Raw genomic sequence first — 15,955 nt, 5'->3', positions numbered from 1 at the left:
TTCTACAGGATACCATGATGGTCCCATTGATATACTTAATAACTCGTCTTTAAAAAGCCATGGGCTACATTTTTGTATTGTATCAACATATATCCTAACTGTTCTTGGTCTTACTGGGGTGCCTCCTTTCTCTAACAATTTCTCTTCCTCGGAGGCGAACAACTTCAAACCTTGAGTGAACCATTTCCCCCAGTTTGCCTGAGAAAGTTCTAGGAACAGGCAACTTGAAATAAAAGCAAAATAAATAAAAACAAGAACATATCGTTTTTTGAAATGCTCACCCATTCTCTCGCCTTCCCTCAGGGGCGAGCAATTTCACTTACCTCCAAGTTTCAGACGTTCCGCGTACGGACCACCAAATGCCGCAGTCTGGCTGGGCACAAAATCACGAGCCACCACACAGCTTGTAGATTCAAACAGCAACTCTTTATTCCCAAACTCACACCAGCACTCTACAATCACGTTCTGGGGAAATCCACGTTCTCTGCCCAAATCCACCCCCACTGGGCTTCTGTCTCCCCCCAAATACTGTCTGAATCCCGTGAGAACTCAAGGGGAACTCAGGCAGCAGGATACGCCCTATTCCCAGCAGGAATAACCTTAAACCTGGAACCACCCTAAACCCGGATTGTCCTAAACCGGGAACGCCCTAAACCCGGATTGTCCTAAACCGGGAACACCCTAAACCCGGATCTGCCCTGGTCCTTGAGCAAGGTCACCTTACATGCAATGTCACTGCAAAATGTCCTATTTCCATGAGTCCTTCCACTAAGCAACATGGGGTATGCTGGCAAGGAAATTGTCATACCTACTTGGCTAATGGCTCCCAGCACTTATCTTTGAGTCTATTGATGTGATGAATTATGTTTATTGATTTCTTTATGTTGAAGCAACCTTGCATACCTGGAATGAATCCCACTTGATCATGGTGCACGATCTTTTTAGTTACTTATTTATTTATCTATTTTTTAATCATACATGACAGCAGAATGTATTTTGATATATAATACATACATGGAATGTTCATACATCAATCATATTGTCTATTCTGCTGCCCTTCCTATCCTCCCTACTCCTCCCCTATGGTGCATGATCTTTTTGATATGTTTTTGTATTTGATTTGCCAGAATTTTATTGAGAATTTTTGCATCTATGTTCATTAGAGATATTGGTCTAAAATTTTCTTTCTTTGATGTGTCTTTGCCTGGTTTTGTGAACACAGTGATATTGACCTCATAGAATAAATTTGGAAGTATTGCCTCTTTTTCTATTTCCTGAAATAAATTGAAGAGTATTGGTATTAGTTCTTCTTTAAAGGTCTTGTAGAACTCGACTGTGTATCCATCTGGTCCTGGGCTTTTCTTGGTTGATGGGCTTCTGGTGGTGTTTTCTATTTCATCACTTGATGTTGGTCTGTTTAAAATGTGTATATCTTCCTGATTCAATCTGGGCAAGTTGTATGACTTAAGAAATCTGTTGATGCCTTCAATGTCTTCTATCTTATTGGAGTATAAGTTTTCAAAATAATTTCTAATTATCCTCTGTATTCATGTAGTGCCTGTTGTGCTATTACCTTTTTCATCACGTATGTTGGTAATTTGAGTTTTCTATCTCTCTTTGTCTTTGTTAGTGTAGCTAAGGGTCTGTCAATCTTATTTATTTTTTCAAAGAACCAACTTTTTGTTTTGTCAATTTTTTCAATTGTTTCTTTTGTTTTGATTTCATCTCTGATTTTAATTATTTCTTGCCTTCTACTGCTTTTGCTGCTGGTTTGTTCTTTTTCTAGGGCTTTGAGATGTAGTGTGAGGTCATTTATTTGTTGGCTTTTTCTTATTTTAAGGAATGAACTCCATGCAATGAATTTTCCTCTTAGTACTGCTTTCATAGTGTCCCAGAGATTTTGATATGTTGTGTCTGTGTTCTCATTTATGTCTAAGAATTTTATAATTTCATCCTCATGTCTTCTGTAACCCATTGTTCATTCAGTAGCATATTGTTCAGTCTCCATGTAATGCAGGAATTTTTCTTCCTTATTTTATCATTGATTTCCAATTTCATTCCATTGTGATTGGATAAAATGCATGGTAGTATCTCTACTCCTTTGTATTTGCTAAGAATTGCCCTGTGGCATAATATATGGTCTATTTTTGAGAAGGATCCATGTGCTGCCGAGAAGAAAGTATATCCGCTTGATGTTGGTTGATATATTCTATATATGTCAATTAAGTCTAAGTTATTAATTTTGTTATTGAGTTCTATAGTTTCTTTATTCAACTTTTGTTTGGAAGATCTGTCCAGTGGTGAGAGAGGTGTGTTAAAATCACCCATGATTATTGTGTTGTGGTTTATTTGACTCTTGAACTTGAGAAGAGTTTGTTTAATGAACATAGCTGCACCATTGTTTGGGACATATATATTAATGATTGTTATGTCTTGTTGGTGTATGGTTCCCTTGATCAGTATGTCGTGTCCTTCTTTATCCCTTTTGATTAACTTTGGCTTGAAGTCTACTTTATTTGATTTGAGTATGGACACTCCTGCTTGCTTCCAAGGTCTATGTGAATGATATGATTTTTCCCAACCTTTCACCTTCAGTCTGTGTATGTCTTTTCCTATCAAATGAGTCTCCTGTCGGCAGCATGTTGATGGATCTTTTTTAAAAATCCAGTCTACTAGCCTATGTCTTTTGAATGGTGAGTTTAAGCCATTAACATTTAGGGTTACTATTGAGATATGGTTTGTATTTCCAGCCATATTTGTTTATTTTTATTATTTAACTTGACCTGATTTTCCTCTTTGATTAGTTTTTACTTTAGTGTACTACCTCCCACTGTTGGTTTTTAAGTGTTATTTTTCATTTCCTCTTCATGAAATGTGTTGCCAAGGATGTTTTGAAGCACCGGTTTTCTATCTGCAAATTCTTTTAACTTTTGTTTATCGTGGAAGGTTTTTATTTCATCTTCAAACCTGAAGCTTAATTTTGCTGGATACAAGATTCTTGGTTGGAACCCATTATCTTTCAGCATTTGAAATATGTTGTTCCAGGATCTTCTAGCTTTCAGGGTCTGTGTTGAAAGATCAGCCGTTAACTTAATTGGTTTACCTCTATATGTAATCTGCTTCCTTTTCCTTGTGGCTTTTAAAATTTTCTCCTTGTTCTGTATGTTGGGCATTTTCATTTTAATGTGTCTTGGTGTGGATCTTTTGTGATTCTGCACATTTGGCATCCTGTAGGCTTCTAGGATTTGAATTTCTGTTTAATTTTTCATTTCTGGAAAGTTTTCTAATATTATTTCATTGAATAGTTGCTCATTCCTTTGGTTTGGACCTCAATATCTTCCTCTATCCCAATAACTCTTAAATTTGGTCTCTTTAAGCTATCCCATATTTCTTGGATGTTCTGCTCGTGGCTTCTTATTAGTCTTGCTGTGCTGTCTACGTTCTTTTTGAGATGATATACTTTGTTGTCTGATGTCCTATCTTCTAAGTGGTCTACCTGCTGGTGATACTCTCATTTGAGTTTTTAAATTTATCATTTCTTTCATTTCTAGGATTTCTGTTTGTTTTTTTTGTATAACCTCTAGCTCCCTGTAGAGATGATATTTTGCTTCTTGGATTTGTTTATGTAATTCATTGTCGAAGTGATCTTTCATTGCCTACATTTGTTGTCTAATGTCTTCCCTGATACTCCAGAACATCTGAACCATGTATATCCTGAAATCTTTATCTGACATTTTTTCTGTTGTAGATGTTACCTTTTCTAATGTTGTATTGTCTTGCATTGTTTGTGGTCCTTTCTTTCCTTGTCTTTTCATGTTGCTCACGTTTCTTTCCAGCTCTGTGAGATGGTTGTGTTATTGTTTTTCCCCTATAGATTTATATTGCTCTTGTATAGTTCCAAAATCTCTCCTTTGTGGGGAAAGACAATGTTAACAGTTCCCAATATCAACAATACATCATCTATGGGCAAGTTTTCGTTATTAATACATTTATAGTTAGTTTCTATGTCTAGAGATGTTGGATTCAATTATTATTTAAAATGTAGTCATTAGTTTTATAAAAGGCATACAGTTTCTGGTGGCATATAGAGAACTGAAGGTCGGGTATAGGATGTTATGTTAAGGGGGAAAGGTGTGGGTGTATGGGGTTAATATATCTTAGCAACTTTGGAGGAGGACTCTAATGAATAGACAGGAGGTAGTTTAGGGAAGAAGCCATAAAATTAAACACCTATAAGTATTTAGAAAATTACCCGAAGTAAAAATAGTAAAAGTTAGGAGTTTGAAAGTGGGAGAGAGGGAGGAAGAAAATAAAAAGGAAAGAAAGAAAGAAAAAAGAGAGAGGGGAAAGAAAATAAGAAAAAAAAAGAGGGAGGGGGGCTTATGCAATTTCTCTATATTATTCTGGTGATTCAGTTCTCAAAGTCCTATTTCATGCAAAGTTCTTGGTTTCACATATGTTGGGGTTGTGAGGACCAGAGAGGGAAGGGTAGAGGAGAATGGATGAGAAGAGAGGAAAAAAAACCTCTTAGAATTCTGTTTTCTTTTTTCCAGTAGGTGGCATTGTCTATTCCAAGCTTGAGTCTCTGTGCTCAGGGTGGTGGAGGTAACCTGCGTGAGAGGGCTTTAGCTTCTGCCTAGAGCCTCCCTGCTCTTAGTCTCTCAGAGTTAGAAACCAGGTGCCTGTATGTACAGTTGCAGTTCTGCCTTGATAGCCATGCCCCCCAAAAGATTGTAAGAAAGGTTTTGAGTTATCACATCTGGGGGTGGGGGAGTTGGAACCCAGGTACCTGATCATCTGCAGAACCGTGCTGGTAGCCACGCCTACCAAGAGATGGTGAGAAAGGTTTTCCAAGATGGATTCTGTCTGTTTCCTGCATTGGGTATTTGGTGAGGTGGGGTTGCTGGGGTGACCTTGTGGTGTGGCTAGAATTTGGTCTGGTGACTTGCGTGGGAGCAGAGTGTAGTCTGGCGATCTACAGTTCTGTAGAGGTGCTAAGTTTGTACTTCTGATCCGCCACTTGTGGGCTGCATGGGTTCAGACTGTGGGCTTTGGGGCCGTCGTTCTGCGCCACGATTGCTGCTCTAGTGGAATCTGCAAAAAATTTGCTGTATGGGGTCCTGTCACATGCTCTGAGATGTAGTTTTTCATCAAGGCAGGACCCGGTGGAGAAGCCTTTTGACTATTTTCTCAGATTTGTGGGCAGAGCCACCAGAAGCAGTATCTCCTCTACTCTGCCATCTTGGCTCCCTCCCTCTGTATAGTATTTCTTTAAATGTTTTCTCTAGTGGTAGCTATGTAGACATAAGTTCTTTTAGTTTCTGCCTATCATGAAAGGTTTTATTTCCTCTTCTATTATGAAGAATAGCTCTGCTGGATATAGCACTTTTGGTTGACAGTTATTTTCCTTCAGGGCTTGAAACACAGCCTTTCAAGGCTTCCTGAATTTTATGGTATGTTCTAAGAAATCAGAAATCTGACTTGCTTGCCTCTCACTGTAACATGATATTTTGTCTATTGAGGCTTTAAAAAATTCTAGCTTTATTCTCTGTGTTAGGCATTTAAATTATAATGTGTCATAAAGGGTTCTCCTTTGGTCTTTATTTGGCTTTCTGAATGCTGCCCATATCTGGATGTCCATCTCATTCTCAAGGTTTTGAAAATTTTCTGTTATTATTTCCCCAAAGAGCTTATGAACTCCATTAGCTCACATTTCACAATGCTCTTCAATTCCAGTAATTTTAAAATTTGGTCTCCTAATGTTTTCCCAGAGTTTTTGCATATTGTGGTCATGATTCCCTTTTTTTTTTCTTTAGTACTGTTTTGATATTCAAGGTTGTTCACTTAGACTTCCAGCTCTGAGATTCTGTTTCAGCATGGTCTATGTTCAGTTGAACATTTACAATGATTTATTGTGTCTTTCACTTGCAAGATTTCTGTTTGATGTTTATCAATATCTCTATCTCCTTATTGAATTTCTCATTCATGTCCTGTACTGATGTCCAAAGGTGCATTGCCTGTAGGCTGGGTTTAGCACAGCAGCAGAGTCTCCACCTTTGAACTTGTAGTGTATCAGTGTATTCTCAGCACATCATAGAAACGGGGGAAATAAACAATAGCAACAACAGAAGCAAACAATATGCAGCATTAAAATACGGGTCTGATGGGGCTGGGTGGTAGATCATTCGCCTAGCATGTGCAGGTGCTGGGTTTGATCCTCAGCACCACATAAAAATAAAATAAAGGTATTGTGTCTAACTTGAACTAAGACAAAATATTAAAATAAATAAATAAATACCTGGTAGCTACTATGACACCTACAATACTACTTACCAAAAAAAAAAAAAAACAAAAAAAAAAAAAAAAAGAACAGTGGGTTCAGCAATTGCCAACAGCAAAAAAAAAAAAAAAAAAAAGTTGTGAACTAGATATGGCAATTGAATAAATAAAATAAAAATTAAGGAAAAAGTACTCTTTTTTTTCTGGTAGGAGCATACTGGGGATTGAACTCAGGGGCACTCAACCACTGAGCCACATCCCCAGTCCTATTTTGTATTTAGTTAGATACAGGATCTCACTGAATTGCTTAGTGCCTCACTTTTGCTGAGGCTGGCTTTGAACTTGCAATCCTTCTGCCTCAGGCTCCCGAGCCACTGGGATTATATGCATGTGCTATTGTGCCAGGCCAGAAAAAGTACTCTTAATAAAAATTAAAATATTGTCTCCCCTTTGCTGATCAAAACTGTTGGTGAGGATGGTGATGGATGATCACTGCATATGCCTGACTGTCTTTTCCATTTCTTCTTGGGCTGTGTATCCCATAGAGAAAGCAAGGATTAGGGGTTGTTATGACTGTCCTCTTTTGCATTGCTTACTGAACTGCCACCTGGAGTGGCCTAAGAATGAAGGTGGTGGAAATAGCTCTCAGCTTCCCTTCTCTCTAGTAAAAAGTAGGATGGAGAGGGAAGTATCTGTCATACACTGGTGTTTTGTCTGGAAAAACCTGGTTAATATACTGCCAGGAGGTTCCAATAAGGGTGTCCTGGCAGCTGTGCCTTAGCTCTAATCAGGCCTTTGGGACCTTGTTAGGTATTATCTACTCTAGAGAGAGTAGATGGACACACCCCTATGTCTGGTCACCTGATGGTCTCTACTGAGAGTGTGGATCTCAGGAATCCCTGAGAATCTTAGTGTAGTTTTGATTTGCATTTTCCTGATTGCTATAGATGATGAACATTTTTTTTCATATAATTCTTGGCTATTTGATTGTTATTTATTTATTCTTGATGAAAAGGTTTTTGAATTCTTTATTTATTCTAGATGTTAATCCCCAGTCAGAAGAGCAGAAGGCAAAGATTTTCTCCTATTTTGTACTCTGGTCTTAATATTCTACTGTGTTGTGCAGAAGTGTCTTAATTTGATAGCATCCCACTTACTGATTTTTTTTTTGTTTTATTTATTGAGCTTTAGGGGTCTCATTAAGGAAGTCAGTACCTGAACCAATATGTTGAAATGTTGAATCTATGTTTTCTTTTAGCAGTTGTAGTACTTCTGTTCTAATTCTAGGCCTTTTTATCCATCTTGATTGAATTTGGTGCAGTTTGACATAAACGAGTATAGTTTCATTCTTCTATGTGGATATCCAGTTTTCCCAGCACCGTTTGTTAAAAAAGGCTATCTTTCCTCCAATATATATTTTTGGCCCCTTTGTCAAATATCAGATGTCTGTAAGAATATGGGTTTGTGCCTCTGTCTTCTATTCCATTCATCTTCATGTATGTTTTCATGCCAATACCATGCTGTTTTTGTTACTATAGCTCTGTAGTATAATTTGAGATCAGGTATTGTGATGTTTCCAACATTACTCTTTTTGCTCAGGATTGTTTTGGATATTTCATTTCTATTATTCTTACAAATGAATTTTATTGCTGCTTTTTCTAATTCTGTGAGGAATATCATTGCTATTTTGATGAGAATTGCATTGAATTTCTATAGTTCTTTTTGTAATGTGAAGGTTTTGACAATATTAACTCTGTCCAAGAGCATGGGAGGACTTTCCATCTTCTAGGGTCTTCTTCAATTTCTTTCTTCAGTGTTCTTAAATTTTATTTTAGAGATCTTTCACCTCCTTGTTTAGATTAATTCCCCAATTATCTTTTTAAGGTTATTTTGAATGGCTTAGTTTTCCTGATTTCTTTCTCAGTATAATCACTGTTGGAGTATAATAATTTATGAATGTTGATTTTTTTGTCCTATAGATAGAGGATCATGTCATCAGTGAACAGAGATAGTTTGACTTCTTTCCTATTTTTATCCTATTAATTTTCTTTTGTTGTCTAATTGCTCTGCCTTGAGTTTTAAGAATTATAGTAAGTAGATGTAGTCAGTGTGGACATACTTGTCTTGTTTGTGATTTTAGAGAAAATGCCTTTAGTTCTTCTGCATTCAGTATGATGTTGGCTTTGGGCTGGTCATATATAGCTTTTATAATGTTAAAATAAGTTCCTTCTATGACCACTTTTCTGGCATTATAACATGAGTGGGTGATGGATTTTATCAAAGGACTTTTCTGCATCTATTGAAATCATCCTATTATCCTTGTCCTCAATTCGGATTGAGTGGAGAATTAAATTTATTTATTTGTTGAACCATCCTTGTATCCCTGGAATGAGTCCCACTCGATCATGGTGTATTATCTTTCTGATGTGCTTTTGAATGTGGTTTGCTAATATTTTATTGGGTTTTTTTTGCATGCATTTTCATTAGGGATATTGGTGTGTAGTTTTCTTTATGTGTCTTTGTTTGGTTTTGGAATCAGGGTTATACTGGCTTCATAGAATGTATTTGGTAGGGTTCCCTCACCTTCCATTTCATGGAATAGTTGAGAAAGTCTGATTTAGCTTTCCTTTAAAACTCTGGTAGAGTTTGGTGCAAACAAAATAAAATAAAACAATTCTTAATGTGAGAAAAATGGCATTTCCACTAAGGTGATCAAAACTGTCGGGTACTCTGTTTCTGTCAGCTGTGGGGTGCTCTATTTCATCCTCTCTATCCCACCATCCAGATTGTCTGGGTTAATCATGGTGCACATGGTTGTTCACATCTGTCATCCCAGCAACTGGCATTTCTCTCAGGCTCTGACTGTCAAGGGGTTAAAATCCCAAGATCTGGAATTTCCTGGCCAGGAACTGTCTGCTAAACCTGAAAAACTCCTGTCCTAAGAAAATGAGTCATCATGGTCAATCCTCTGGCACAAAGCCACAGAGAAACTGGGCAGCCCCCAGGCCTACCCAATTCCACCCACTTCCCTGCCTGGTGTCACCTTCATGAGGCAGTTGTACATATTGTCCTTGTCCAGCTGCAGAGAGTTTCCAGTGAAGGGCAGTGGAGTGGGACCTGGAGACAGCTTCTCCTGGAGACTCCTTGCTTCCATATATATTTCAACACCATTGCACTCAGGCAGGCCAACAAGGCCACCAGAATCATCTGGTATATCCCAAAAATTTACCACGAGAAATTTTTCAACATATTTCCAGGATTAAAGCCTTTTATATCATTAAGTATCCATTCAGCAAGTGATGCAGGATCCACAAGTTTATTCCTGCTTTCCTGAATGTCCTGGGTGTGATTATGTAACTCCATAAGGTTCAGACTGTTATTATTACTATGACAAAAGCCCATTAGATGACTTTTGACCTTTTCCCAATCCCAGTTGGAAGCAGTATATTTGGCTTCAGCAACACAGTTATACTTAGAACTGGCATGGTATCTAAGCCATTGCTTAAATTTGAGAGCAGCAAGTTCATTTCCAATGTTTATGAGAGTAGCTTTGAAAGCATTTAACTTAGTCTTGATCCTTTCATCAATATTTACCTGATTGTGTAAGGCTTTGGAAATATTTTGAGCCAAATAATTAACACTTTAGATATTTTTAGATAAGGGCACAGAAGCTGTCATGGTAGAAGCCAAAAAAGATATTAAAGCAACTACTCCGAGTACAATGAGACCAACAATGTGCCAGGGTCTGTTTAGCAGGACATGCATCTGTTGCAAGACTTAACTCCAACATCAGCATTCCATGGTACTGTAATGTTAGCTGGGAATAACAAAGGAGGGTTGGTGAAGAAGGAGTGCCCCTTTCCCTCTATTATATCTGGTGATACAGTTAGTCAGATTACATGTCATACAAGTTACATGAGTTGTGTTTTTCTTTTTAACAGACAAACACATTACACCTATTTATGCCATGAATTTAATTATATGAAATATAGCAGGAATCTACTATGTTGGTCCCATGATAAACATTCTAGCTGTTTAAAAGTAACCTTCGAGGAAAAGACAACATATAGGGGACCCAGAACAGCTAATAAGACTTACATTTCTAGAAATTAATGCATAAGGAGATTGAACACAGACCTACAGGCCATAGCAGGAACCCTCTTTGCAGTTCCTGTCTATAAAGTCAGGCATGGGGCCATCTGTATATTCGAGAAAAATTGGAGGCAGCTATTAAATGCTATAGATCTGTTTGTATGCCACCATCACTGAAAGTCAAGACATTACTAACAAATTCTCCAGGAGTCAGGAATCCTGACATAGCTATCTCTTTTCAATTCTTGGAGGCCAATCCAAAATATATCCACCACCACTAACAGGAAATTTATGCTGTACTAGCAAGGCATTTGTACATTTCATCCACTTAGGAAAGATACCACATTCTATTGCAGAATGATTAAAGCAAGTAAGATATTGGTCGATGTTCCATGGGAATGACTGGCTTATTATGGGCAAGTCCCATTTTAATAACTGTCTGGACATATGATCTCAAGTCCCAAGGCCCGGTATTATTAGCTGTTCTGGGTCCCCTATAAGTTGTCTTTTCCTTGAAGGTTACTTTTAAACAGCCAGCATGTTTATCATGGGACCAACTTATAAGTAGGTTACTGCTATATTCGGTATAGTTAAATTCATGGCATGAATAGGTGTAATGTGTTTGTCTGTAAAACCTCCCATCAAATAAGTATCATTATTAAATACTGGGATGGATTTTCCAGACCGCACAACTAAAGGTGGATCTGGGAAATAGGTCCAATAAGTTTTCCCATGGATTCCACTAATTACACAAACAAAAAAAGGGGAGGATAGAGCCCCACAAATTGTTTGAGTCATGCTTTCCTTGTTTTAAATTTTTTTTTTGTTTTTTTTGCTTTAAATTTTTTAAATTGTGATTCTGAAGGTCGCACTGCTGCTAAAAGACACACGTCTTCCACTGCACAATAAAACTAGTATAGCCACAAACATTGTGGCTGGAGACTTAGGGCTTCTCTGTTTGTTGTTTAACTATCTGTTTAGCCTGATGTGTCAGGTTCTTCAGTTTTTTGAACTGTGGCTCGAGGTCTTCTATGAGACAGTGAACAGCACCTTCAGGTAGCCAGATAGGATGAGCTGCAGCTTCTGGAAAGATACAAGCATAGCCTCTGTCCCATATTATTACTGGGTCTGGTCCCTTCCATTGTCCTATTTATAATCTTTCCACCAAACTAAGCCTAATGGGCCTGTTGTAGTGGAAGACGTGTGTCTCTCAGCAGCAGTGCGACCTTCAGAATCACAATTTAAAAAATTTAAAACAAGGGAAGCATGACTCAAACAATTTGTGGGGTTCTATCCTCCCCTTTTTTTGTTTGTGTAATTGTTGAAAAGAAGAGCTGGTATCAGCTTGAGCATCATTAGCCTTAAATTGTAGAGAATGGCCCAGCACTGCAAAAGTATGTAAACGGTAAAAAACTGACTTAATGAGTATTTTTACTTGGCTGGGAAAGTTAGTAAAAGTCACCTGTTAGGCACGTGAGGATTGCTAAAGTCAATGTTGTTGTTAAGTTAAAGAGGGCACCACAGAAGAAAGAAGCCTTAGCTTCTACCAATACTTAGTTGAGTCACAAAATCATAGGGACTGTATAAATACTGAAAGCCAGCCTTACATCTTGTTTGTCCTATAGGTAATGGCCTTATTATCTTAAATTAACTTAGGTTGTTATATTAGAAATTGTACTTATGTAAGGCATTAACAGATAATAGTTGTAAAGTGTATAAGGAAAATGTACAATGCAATTAACAAGAGTTAAAAAACATATACAATTTGTATAATAGCTATGAATCAAGGAACATAATTTTTTTTTGTAATTTTAAACCTTTATATATATATGTGTATATATATATTCTTTATTTTAAGGTTATAATAATCTTTATATCAAAAATCTATCTTTTGAACTTAACTTTAAATCAACTTGAATGGTTGATTTAAACATTGAATAAGGTAAGAGGCAGAGTCTTAGCTCAGGTGAGGTGGCCTATTGACAAATCTTAGGTAAGTTGTTTTATTTTTAGCACTAATCTTAGTCTCTTTTTAAAAGTATTATTTTACAAAGGATTTTTTTTCCCCAGCTTTAAAAAGTAAGGTTTATTTAACAAGTTTCACTTGGTATAATACATCTAAATGAAAATCAGAATAAAGGAAAGATTCAAATTAAAGCCTCAGAATTTCATACAAACGACATGACCAAGCTTCTAAAGTATTGGTATTACAGCTCAAAATTGTCCCAGATCTTTAAAAAAAAAGTAGACGTGTACACTCATGTGCCTTACAGGATATTAAATCAAAAGCTACAATTAACAAACATGTCAAATGTTTTCACTTTGAAATGTAGACACAGCTCCTATATTTTAGTTTTATAGAAAAGCATGTTTCTCAGCGTGAATCTATAGTTTTCAGTGTATTGTGGTATAAGAGCAACACTTAGCATAAGTGAAACTGCTTTAACCTAAATATGCTTACTGCTTAGGAACACCCCTACAACTTAACTAACTTGAGGAAAGCTGAGAGTTGTTTCAGAAGTTATGGCCAATGCTGAACTTTGTTATTACTTCCTAGATGAATGTTTCAGTGTTCAAAATTACTGAGCTTAAAGTTTGAAAACAATCTTGATTTCCAGTTTACAGTAAGCATGAATCATAAGTCTGTAATGCAAAACTGTCAGCTTAAGTTTTATTTGTTATCTTAAAAAATAGAAAGAAAGGAAGAAAGGAAAGCAAGTTGACCAAGAGTGATCAGAATCAATTTTATTTCCCATTTACCAATCATACTGGATATACTAGACATTTCTCCCATTCTACTGAGCTCCCATAAATGCACATATTTTATATCTGTAGTAGCTGTTTAGTATGCTTTCTCTACCTAAGCAAGGTTTGACTGATAGTCACTGGAGTTTTCCTGCAGAACTTGGTCATAACCACTCACACTGCTCTGACCACCATAGCTACCTCCATAACCACCACTCAGCTGCTGGGTAACAGTACCCCCATAACTAGGCTGGTTTTATAAGGCCATTTCTCCCTCATTTGGCTACCATAAGCACCACCACTTGGCCCTGCTGTAGAATTCAAAAAGAGTTCTACACAGCTGTGATCATAAGCCCCCCCCACTTGTTCCTGCAGTAGAATTCAAAAAGAGCTCCACATATCTATGTTGCATATTAACTTTATCTTTTGCCATAGCTGCCATAGCATCTTCATGGGTAGCAAATTCAACATCTGCCTCATGAGTAACTCTGCCATCTGATTCAATTTTAATATATACTCTCATGGGGTTAAGAGGTAAGAAAAAATTACAAATATCATTCTTGGTGGCTCTGTAAGGTAACCCCCTCATGTGTGCACAATGTCCTGTGGTGCTCTGGAAACTTGACCCACTATCTCCATATCTATGATCAGACATTCCTGAGAAACAATAATTGAGGTCTGTTGCAAATCCATCAGACCAGAAGCCATACCCATTATTATAGCCATCATAGTCATCATAGCCTCCATACCCTCCACCACATGCACCCTGCCTCGTCCTCTCAAAACCAGCTCCTCTGCCAATGCTATTATATCTTCTGCCAGCTCCTGGCCTGTCATAAGGACCTACTTGCTGCATAGCCAGGAGCTTTCAAGGGGGGTCATAGTGGGTTCCAACTTCAGCTCTGCTACTGTTGAAGATTTCAATGTACCTGTGCCCTATACTTGTGTTTCTTTAAGACCTTTCTAGCTATCGCCTGTGAAGCAAACTGCACAAAAGCCTGCCCTGTGCTCCACCCCTGAAAGTCCACCGGCAGTGTCATCCCACTTGGCACAATTTCCAACCCTGAAAAGAACTGAACAATCTTTTCCTTGCTACAGCCAAATGGAGTCCTCTAAGCCAGATGAAGCTATCGTGGCAGTATCAGGACCATTCGGACCCAATCTATTTCAACACTGTTGCACTTGAATACTTTAGTATATCTGTGTCACATGGTTTCTCTGTCCTTCAAAGCCAATTTCACTTCCTCTTCAGATTCAAGTTCAACAAATGCTTCATCTGCCTTCTTGGTCTGCCTTCTCTGGTGTAGATGAAACGAATACTTGAGGTGCCACTTTGGATTTTGCAATCAGAGAAGAAATGCATTCCTTTATCAGCTGGGCAGGACTAGGGTAGCCCCCTGACTGTCACCACGAATCCCTCCCCATCTTCGGTGCTCAGCATCATGGTGACTCTTGGGCTTTTGGTGGCAAGCTTGGCTCCATGCAATTTCAATGTGGCCTTTGACTCTGCTAGAATTCCTTCCAGGAATCTGGTCAACAAAACTACTTACAAAAATGTTTGCTGTAGCGCGAGTAATTTTCCTTCTTCTTCCCTCAAATGCTATAGCAAGACGGTAGAGGATGACCAGAACTACTTCTGCTCATGTAAGAGATAGTTTTTGTATATCATTTTTGAATCAATGTGAATTAGTTAACATCATTTAACATTATATCTGAAACATGAACCAAACAAGTTAAGACAGCTTTTGACCCCCTTTTGTGGAAAAGTGGCAAAATGTTTTTATATCTCATATTGTTGACCTTTCAAATAAACCAGATTCTCTTTATTGTCTGTAAAAACATATTTACATTTACTCCTTAGTGTAAAGAGTAACATAAAACTTTATAACTTATGATAGATTATTTTTATTTAATTGTAAAATATTAAATGACATAAATGTATTTTTAATCAAATTTGCTATTTTTATATGTCTGCAAAAGACCATCATTATAGAAAACCTCAATTTGGAGAGCATCAGCTATGTTATATTTTAAAGACTTATATACTTGGGAGATAAGAATACACTCAGTATATAATTACATTGATGTTTTTATATTAACACTGGGCTATTTTTTAAATAAAAAAAACCTTTTTTTTTGTAGTTGAGATGGATAGGATGCCTTTATTTATTTATTTATTTATTAAATTTTTATGTGGGGTTAAGGATCGAACCCAGTGCCTCATGCATGCTAGGCAAATGCTCTGCCGCTGAGCCACAGCCCCAGCTCAACACCAACCTAGTTTTAAAAAGTCACTCCTCTCCCCCTTTTATTTAAAATGACTAATGCACATCTCTTTTTGAGGAGTTTCCCACTCAACCTTGACAATCAGAGTTCCCATGAGAGTTTGAGGCCTGTTTAGGCCCCAATTGTCATGACGTGCATGACACTCAGTTTCCTGAACTTGGGCTGATGGGGAGTTAGAAATAAGAAATATAAGAAATAAAGACATAGAATTATAGGTTACTAGCAGGCTCGTGGGTGAATCAGCCCTGGTGAGATCTGATCTCTGACAAAGTGGGAGAGCCCACGTGCTTTATATAGGCAAAAAAACATCAAAAGGATTTGAGAAAAACTTCTTTAAGGTAAACAAAAGTGAAGTTGGGCAGGAATGGGGGAATTGGAGCTTATCTACTTTTATGATATCTTCTCTAGCTCTGGGCAGCTGGCACTTCAAGGCTGTTGAGCATGGCCATGTTTCTTTCACCCCAGGGCAGCAGGCTTTTGAATTCAAAGCTATCGAACTGTAAATTCCATGCCAGGCATGGAATCTGCCCCATTAACAGTGGTCACCTAAATG

At 37.6% G+C, this 15,955-nt stretch overlaps 1 pseudogene; it reads right to left on the bottom strand.

Annotated features, from left to right (window-relative positions):
• Window positions 1-13,204: 13,204 nt before the first annotated feature.
• LOC107151437 lies at window positions 13,205-14,560 on the bottom strand (annotated as a pseudogene).
• Between the last annotated feature and the right edge of the window lie 1,395 nt (window positions 14,561-15,955).

The sequence above is a fragment of the Marmota marmota genome, unplaced genomic scaffold, assembly GCF_001458135.2.
Source record: "Marmota marmota marmota unplaced genomic scaffold, marMar, whole genome shotgun sequence".
Taxonomy (NCBI): Eukaryota; Metazoa; Chordata; class Mammalia; order Rodentia; family Sciuridae; genus Marmota; species Marmota marmota.
The sequence above is the reverse complement of the archived record's forward strand: the minus strand, read 5'-3'. Positions and strand labels throughout refer to the sequence as shown.